Source organism: Mytilus galloprovincialis, chromosome 6 (genome assembly GCF_965363235.1).
Source record: "Mytilus galloprovincialis chromosome 6, xbMytGall1.hap1.1, whole genome shotgun sequence".
Taxonomy (NCBI): Eukaryota; Metazoa; Mollusca; class Bivalvia; order Mytilida; family Mytilidae; genus Mytilus; species Mytilus galloprovincialis.
Window position 1 is genome coordinate 6,111,842 of NC_134843.1, and position 9,544 is coordinate 6,121,385.

The window sequence follows — 9,544 nt, forward strand, 5'->3', positions numbered from 1 at the left end:
AAAAGCTTGATTGATTTTAAGTTCTGTATTTTTGTTTCAAATATTTTTACCAGAAAAGACATAGGGCTCCGCAAAAGTCTTTACGATTTTTTTTTAACACATACATTTTTAATATCCTATATCCTTTTCTTTGCTGAAAATGGTGAGGAGATAAACATTACTTATAGGGTATATACATAAAAAAAATTGACAATCTTTACTTGTGAAATTCATACCTTCCGAATTATGAGAATATTAATGTTCATGGCTTTTCAAAAACACGTCTTAGCTAAAATTAACCTGGAACAAACATGGTATGTCATATAGCGGATAACAGTTCTAGGCACCACAGGGATGAAGGATTGTTTGATTCAAATATTAGATCGCGTACTTATATTCTTACATGCATTATTGTCTCATAGCGACATTAAGAAAGTTCTAAGTGCCACTAAGCTACAGGGAAGAAATGAGCAACTGACGCATTTATTGATTTATAAAACCATTGTCTTCGTTAAACTGGTAATTCATTTCTTGCTAGTTGAAAGATTAGATTTTCGTTACCTCGTGGAAATTGAACTTTTGACCTAAATGTTATAAAGTTTGAGTTGTATCTCCTCGGGGACAGACAATTGTTATCACTGTTCATCTTATGTACAGCTCCTCGAATAATAAGGAAAATTCAAGGACACAGCTGCTACTTTCTTTTTGAGTTTGAAATAATTTTATTTAGTTTCACCATTTTTTTATGACTGTAAATGATTAGTAATAAACACTGATATATACATTCCATTTTTTAAATTTCTCATATCTGTTTTGACAATTCTTTCTTTCAACACGACATCAATCAGTTTCAAGTTGACATTTCAAAGTTCCAAAATGAATTTGCACATTTTCAAGGTTGACATTTTTCACTTTTTTAAGTTAAAAGAAGTGAGACAAGTCACCTTGAAAGGGCAAGCTGGGACTCGAACATGCCATTCCTGTCAATCGTATAGACACACTTACCGATAAAATGTTATTTTCATTTAATGTAGGTGTTAAACTATTTCTCTAGAACGAAATCGAAAATTGAAATGTTGTAGTTTTCATAAATCAAACTGTAAACATGATCAGAAATTTAACCAATCTGCTCTAGGAAAGCCACAGTTAAATGGTCACAACGCAGAATCAAAAAGGAAAGCATATTTTCTCTCTTAACAGATTTGATATCTTCTTGATTCTGCAAATGACCCAAGTTAATTGAATCGTATTTACTTATTCATAAGTCAGGTATAAGATTAAGGTAAGTTTAAAACCTAGCTATTATGCTGTTTATTCATATCCTTTTTTTATTCTTCACTTTTCTGTATTATTTTCAATGTATACAAGTTTTGTTTTTTCCAACTTATTTTTGTATTTCGTTATTTATTTTAAATCAAAATGGGACGATATTTTTGGTCATCGGTTATCACATGCTTTGTTTTGATTTATGAAGGTACAAAGTCGCAAAATAGGAATGTACGAATGCCTTATTCTTCTTCTTTGTGGACTGATTTGTGGATACCCTATATGATTTTGTTAAATGTACTTAGTTTAATGATGCATATTTTGGGCAAAGATTTTTAAGCATTAGTTTTTAATGCTTTTTTATAAGAAAACTGAAAGAGTTACAGTCAAATCACAGCAATATTTTATATAGATATAGGAAGATGTGGTGTGAGGTTTTTTTTTAGGCAAATACATTTAGTTATTACTGAAAATTGAATGTTAGCAATCATCCAAAAGACTACCATACAAACCATAATATGATTGACAGTGATTGAAGTTCACGTAAGACAGCCGCTTTTGTAGGAGATAAGGATAACTTAGAAGTTTCATTTTAGTCTTGTATTATTTTAATTTTAGTTTCTTGTGTACAATTTGGAAATTAGTATGGCGTTCATTATCACTGAACTAGTTTATATTTGTTAAGGGGCCAGCTGAAGGACGCCTCCGTGTGCGGGAATTTTTCGCTACATTGAAGACCTGTTGGTGACCTTCTGCTGTTGTTTTTTTCTATGGTCGGGTTGTTGTCTCTTTGGCACATTCCCCATTTCCATTCTCAATTTCATTTCTACTGTACATTATGATCACAAACTGTAATTAATGACGCATAATATGTAATCATTATGGTTTACTATTGATTTCACACATGATTTGTCAGTTTAATACAATATTTTTTTTTTATCTCGAAACAATCCTTTAAGAGATTTTGGTATCAATAAATGGTGCTTTATTTATAGAAAAATCCAAATAGCTGTATATACATGAAAACGGAAACTTTTTAAAAGTTCCACCGGAACAAAGTGACTAGTTGAAAAGTTCCAACGGAACATATCAACTAGTTAGAAAGTTCCTTTTTGCCACAGTAGTCAAAACCGGAAATCACAAACTAGCACAAAAGTTCCAACGAAACTTATCAACCAGGCAGAAAGTTCCATTTGGAGGATTGACGCAAAGTAAAAGCAAAAGGAAAGTTATGACATAAGACACAAAGTTGAGAATACACCGCACCCTGTAGGAGACAAAGTGTTATTAAAAAAGCTTTAGGGGAAATGCAGGTATGGCTACCGTACAACAACTGAGATATAATGAACCACATGAGGTTACCAAGTACAATGGTAAAGGTAACTATTCTCTGTTCGATGAAAAAAGGGTGTTACAATTTAACCATACAATTAGAGAAATGTAAAAAAAAGTGGTACGAAGAAGATATTAGTACATGTAGCGAAGGTGAGGAAAATGCGCACGAAAGAGACAACGAAAAGTACGACGACAATGAGAATTGCGATACTGACGTTGATTCTGATGATGATGATTGGCAACAGCAGTATACCGCTGTTTAAAACACTCATAAATCGATAGAAAAAAAACAAATCCGGGTTACAAACTAAAACTGAGGGAAACGCATTAAATATAAGAGAACAACGACACAACAATAAAATGTAACATACACAGAGACGAACTAAGCATTAGACAAAATCCGATGAGAATAACAAAAATAACATCAAAACTAAATACATGAATTTGGGTAGAAAAGTACTGTGACACGTCTTGTAATAATGTGATTTCACACTCCAATAAAAGAGGAAACAAACGACACAAAAGAAACACAACTTAAAAATGTAACACACACTGAAACGAACTATAATAATTATGACGACAACGACGATGATAATGACGATAAGGATGAGGTTGAGGATGATCATGTGGATTCACATGACAAAGATGAGCAAGAGAGTGTATTCAAAACTCGGGACACGATTAAATTCCAAGAAGATGATGAAAGTCAAACAGAATTGAACGAAGTTGCTCAATTTTTGCTGGAGTCGCAACCTGGTCCATCTAGACCAAAAAGAAAAGAAATGTTAGAAAGAACAGCATGAATGAATAATTCTAAAAATGATTTGACTTGGTTACTAGTGTTGAATCTGATATTAAATATGATATTTCCATTGCATTTATTCAATATCTTTAATACAATATGTTATTAAAGCAAAGTGGGCACACGTTCACTTTTCAGTAACACATTTTAGTTTTCATTTGATATACATAACTATGAAGTATATATTGCCCAACTAATAGTTTGTTACGGTGGAACTTTCCAACTAGTTGGTTTATACCGAGTGTAGTGAAAAGTTATTATGATAATTATGCTGGAATAAATTGACAAGCTGATTTGTTCCGGAACGATGTAACTAGTTCTGTTCCATCAGAACTATTCAACTAGCTACTTGTTCCCGGAACTTTTCGACTGCACTCGGAATAAACAACTAGTTGGAAAGTTCCACCGGAAAGAAATAACCGGAACAAAGTAACGGACAGAACATAGTGGCTGTTACAAATACACAATATCAGCATGATCACATTACCAAACTTTTAAATTTTCAACCCTACTAGAACACACCCGCGAAATCGCGTGCATATACGGCTTGTAAACTGTTGTAGGAAGAATTTTTGTAAAAGATATTATGACTGGAGAATTTCATATCAGGTATCAAAAGCCCTCTCCCTTTTTCCAAAGCCCTTTATGTGTTTCCTTTCTGTTAAATGCAATTATTTTCGTGTTGCTGGCCTTATACCACAATTAATCTTCCCCTTTACAACGATGCATTTTTTGGTAAAAGTCAAATTAAATTAAAAATTTGCACCGCTTCAAACATGAAATATTTGAAACTGCTTATAGACCATTATTATTCTAATAAATAAAATTGAGAATGGAAATGGGGAATGTGTCAAAGAGACAACAACCCGACCAAATAAAAAACAACAGCAGAGGGTCACCAACAGGTCTTCAATGTAGCGAGAAATTCTCGCACCCGGAGGCGTCCTTCAGCTGGCCCCTAAACAAATATATACTAGTCCAGTGATAATGAACGCCATACTAATTTCCAAATTGTACATAAAATATGCTTCTAGGACAATCCATTAGTGCTTTTCCTTTTGAGAGCTCTGTAAACATGCCAATAGTAGGATTTGAATCTCGTATAAATGACTAAGGCTGAGGGTGGTCTGAGGGGCCCTGATCCCGAAATCCCGAGGTGCGTATCTTAACGAAATTCATATCCCGACATCCCGAAATAAAAAAAAAATTATTCCCGCATCCCGTAAGGATCAATCACGAAATCCTGAGCTTAAAAAAACACCCGATCCCGACGTCCCGAATAAGCCTCCCTCTAATCTCTAACTTACTTTCACTTTCAACAATAATTTGTATGCCCCATTTATGGGAATTATGTTTTCTAGTCTGTGCGTCCGTTCGTTCATTCGTCCGTCCTTCTGTCCCGCTTCAGGTTTAAGTTTTCACTTTCAACAATAAATTTGTATGCCCCATTTATGGGAATTATGTTTTCTAGTCTGTTCGTCCGTCCGTTCGTCCGTCTGTCTGTCCCGCTTCGGGTTAAAGTTTTTGTCGAGGCAGTTTTTGATGAAGTTGAAGTCCAACTAACTTATTTTGTGTAATTTATCCTACGACTGATTGTTCTTGTGCATATTTAAAACCGGAAGGCTAATCTATGACTAAAAGTCAGTCTGATGACGGAAACAATATCCGGACAACTATTTTTTTTCTATTCGGTTTTCTCCCAAAATAACTCAATCTGAACAATTATAAGAGTGGACGACAAATGCGACAATGCATGTTACTCAAAGAACAAAGAGGCATGATGATTAATTTATTGTGGAAGGAAGAGAAGCGACACACAAAATGGGGTCTTCTCGTTTAATAGTATAGATATACCACCATTCTCCTATTTGAAATTGAAAAATTGCCCGAAAGAAATAATCCACAATGATTTCGACATAAAAATGATAGCATTCGCTATAAATTTATTACTTTGGGATTTCAAAAGGCATATTTTGTTAATAGTGAACAAAAGGGTAAAATATGTTGCACAGATAAATATATTCTATAACATTGTGTCTTAATCATATTGAATCACTTGTAATCATTAGTATGATTCCGAAATCAATGTTGATTGTTCTGCTCCTTGTGGGCGCTGTGATTTACAATACAATATGTGTTTGCTACACGAAGAAACAAGTGATCAAGTATGCTGGAGTTTCTTATCGATAACAGTTTTGTTGAATTTGGAGGTAGACCTTTTCAACAAAATGTCGGCATTTCTATGGGAACGAACTGTGATCCAATCCTTGCCGACCTCTTATTATCATATGAATCGGAGTTCCTTCAGACACGTGTCAAAAACAAGAAGATCAAAGAAGTCAGATTATTTAATTTCACTTTCAGATATATTGATGATGTTCTTTCTATTAACAATCCGAACGTTTCTGATTGGGTTCCATTAATATATCCCCCTGAACTAGAAATTAAAGAAACAACAGACACGGCTTCCCTCGCCTCATTTTTAGACTGATACCTCGAATTTGACATACACAGTTATCTCAGTACCAGAATCTATGACAAACGAAACGATTTCAATTTTGAAGTTTCCCCCACCTTAATAGCAATATACCATCTTCACCTGCATATGGGATATTCATTTACAAACTTATTCGATAGTCAAAGAGTTTGCAGCTCCTACTCGGAATTTGTAAAACGTCACCAATATCTAAGCAGAAAGAAAATCAACCAGGGGTATGTCGCAGAACGTTGTACTTTTTCGAAACATATCCAGAAATCAACGCCACTTTGCTTATTTGAATATTATACTAAAGAAATCGGATACGGGTCACGGAAATTACATTAAAATGATAGGGAATTTCAAAAAAAATGTCTGTTTTAATTTGAATTTAAGTGATAGACAGGTTGCCGGGGCAGAAAATGAATATACACAACAATATACACCATTTAAACGAAACATAATGACTGTTGTTGCAAAAATACAGGTTCCTGAGCTATTTTAAAAATCGAAGCGAGAGGCTTTTAACATTGCAGTGTAAAATACAGGCTAAAATGGCTGAAACGTCAAATTTGCAAACTTCGTGTTGAAAATTGGCTTACAAGGTCATTACAAAAACAGGTTGCCGGGGTGAAATATGAAACTTGAATTTCCAAAGAATAAGCAAGTCCAAACCTTGTATGTGTAGTCGTTGAACTCTAGGTTCCCACGTAAAATTAAAATTTCACTATTTCAAGAAGGATAAACTCACGAAAGCACGAAAAATTCACTAAATTCGCGTTCATTGTTTTGATTTTGACCGCCTGACAACTTTACGGAAATATCAAAGTGATTGTAAATAAGGACTCTGTGACGGGCAACTTATAATATCCGTGTTTTAAAGATTTTAATGATATCAAGCCTATCAAGCCAGTCCTTTCAAAGTACTATCACGTGGTACAATTCTCATTTACATATTATGAATATTAATTAGCAAAACCACTACTAATTTCTGGCTATGAAAAGTTCATCGGAAGGTACCGAGACCTTGTTGATAAATAAGCCGCACAAATAATACATGATTGTCTGGGTGTACATATTCTGCGTAATGAGGTTGTTTATCATCTTGATAACGTGTTACATTGTTCTTTTATTTGTCTTTGTTCTATTATTAATATTACTTTAAATGTTGGTCTGTTTTCGATGATATCCATTTGACGTAGCTCGGTACTTATACATCCCGTCAATGTGTTGTTTGTATTGTTTCTCATTTTTGCTGGTGTGTTGAGTACTGTGACATATAAATACATATAAAAGTAAACAATGAATGTGGTTGTTAAATTTGATAACTGCTTTTGTGTGCTTCTTTGTAAAATATTTGTTTGATTTTGTTATAATTGAGATTGTGTCACGGTGATGACTGTTGTACCCCTATTTTAACAAATTTACCTATCATGTCTGTTTTGTTCACGCATCGTTGTAAATATAATGGAATTTGATGCGACTGTCATACAAGTGAGAGGTTTAGCGCGATAAAACACCAGGTTCAGTTCACCATTTCCTACATTTGAAAATGCCTGTACCAAGTCAGGAATATGACAGTTGTTTTTCATTCGTTTGATGTGTTTTATCATTTGATTTTGCCATTTTATTAGGGACTTTCCGATTTGAATTTTCCTCGGAGTCAAGTATTTTTTTATTTTACTTTTTATATTAGGATTATAACTGGCATACAAATGAATGCAGATGGGATTAACAAACAGGAGACATAATCCTATTCAAATATTAACTTAAAACATTTTGAAATCACTACACAAAATGAAGTTCTCAAATACAACTGTTAAATAAGAAGAAGTTCCAGCGATCAGCATACATAACACATATAACTTTACTCTTGTTGAAAAGTCTGTGTGAAAAAAATATGAAAATTTACAAAATGAGATAAAGAACTTTACTTATCTGAAAGCAAAACGTCAACTGAGTGTTTAAAGGAGGGACGAAAGATACCAAAGGGACAGTCAAACTCATAAATCTAAAACAAACTGACAACGCCATGGCTAAAAATGAAAAAGACAAACAGAAAAACAATAGTACACATGACACAACATAGAAAACTAAAGAATGAACAACACGAACCCCACCAAAAACTAGGGGTGATCTCAGGTGCTCCGGAAGGGTAAGCAGATCCTGCTCCACATGCGGCACCCGTCGTGTTGCTTATGTGATAACAAATCCGGTAAATAGTATAATTCGGTAGGTCACATTCAGGAAAGGGAAGGGGATTGTAGTTACGACGTAAGGAACATATCCGATATCATTTGTAATACGGTTATTCCATAACGGTCAACCAACTCGTGATGGCGTCCGTAAAATTTACGAAGGGATGATTTCAACTTCACCATTTGGAACTCTTGGTTTAATAGCTTCCTTGTGAGCAGCAACCCTCTATCAAGAAAATCATGACAGGAAATGCAAGCACGGGAATATCGTATCAATTGGGAGATATATACCCCGTATGCAGGTGCTGCTGGAATGTTGCTACTTAGAAATGGAAAGTTCACAATTGGAAAGCTGAAATCATCTCTTTTGTCGTAAAGTTTTGTTTTCAACCGACCCTCATTGTCAATTTCTAGATGTAAGTCAAGATATGAGGCCGACTTAACTGTATCTGTACTATCCTTTATCTCTAGCTCGATTGGATAGATGCGTTCCACATAGTCACCAAATTTTGAATTATTTAGCGAAAGAACATCATCTATATAGCGAAACGTAGAGTTAAAGGATAGTGCTAACTTCTTATCTTTCTTCCTAAGAAGTTCCTGCATGAAGTCAGCCTCATAATAATAAAGAAACAAGTCGGCAAGTAGAGGGCACAGTTTGTTCCCATTGGAATGCCGACAGTCTGTTGAAAAAGACGTCCTCCGAACGTAACAAATATGTTGTCAATCAAGAAATCAAGCATCTTGATAATATCAGTTTCAGAGAATTTTTTGTTCAGAATCAGAGTGATCCTTTACAAAGTAGGATTTATCCCTCCCTAAGACAAGATACTTGTATCTACGTTGGCCATTCTTTTTTACGAAGCAAAGCAATACCAACTCTTTCAATTTGTCCTTTAGTTTGGAATGTGGAATACTAGTGTACAGAGTAGAAAAATCAAATGTTTTAATACTGTTACAAGATGCAAGAGAGTTAGATTGTATGTACTCTAAAAGATCTTTGGAATTTTTAAAGGTTAAACACTGCTAGCACAAAAATAAAATTTCAATCCTTATTTCTATGATAAGTTTATTTGCAAGGTGTCTTATCTTAAATGACTACACACCTATCTTTTATCAAAACATGTATTTACTCCTTTTTATTTTAAAAATAGATAAATACTTTATACTTAATAATATATTCTAGCATTTTTTTTTATATTTGTAAATAAATATACATATTTTTTTTCTTAAATATTACGTATTTGCTTTAGCTGAATTTTGAATTTATATATAAATTCAACTTTTGAACTTCTGAACCTTAATTGTTATGTATGAACACCGTTCAGAATTTATTATGTAACCAAGGTGCAAGTAAAAAGTAAAATCACAAAACTACTGAACTTAGAGGAAAATCTAATCGGAAAGTCCGTAATCACATGGAAAAATCAAATAACAAAACACATAAAAAACGAATGAACAAGAACTGTCATATTCCTGACTTGGTAC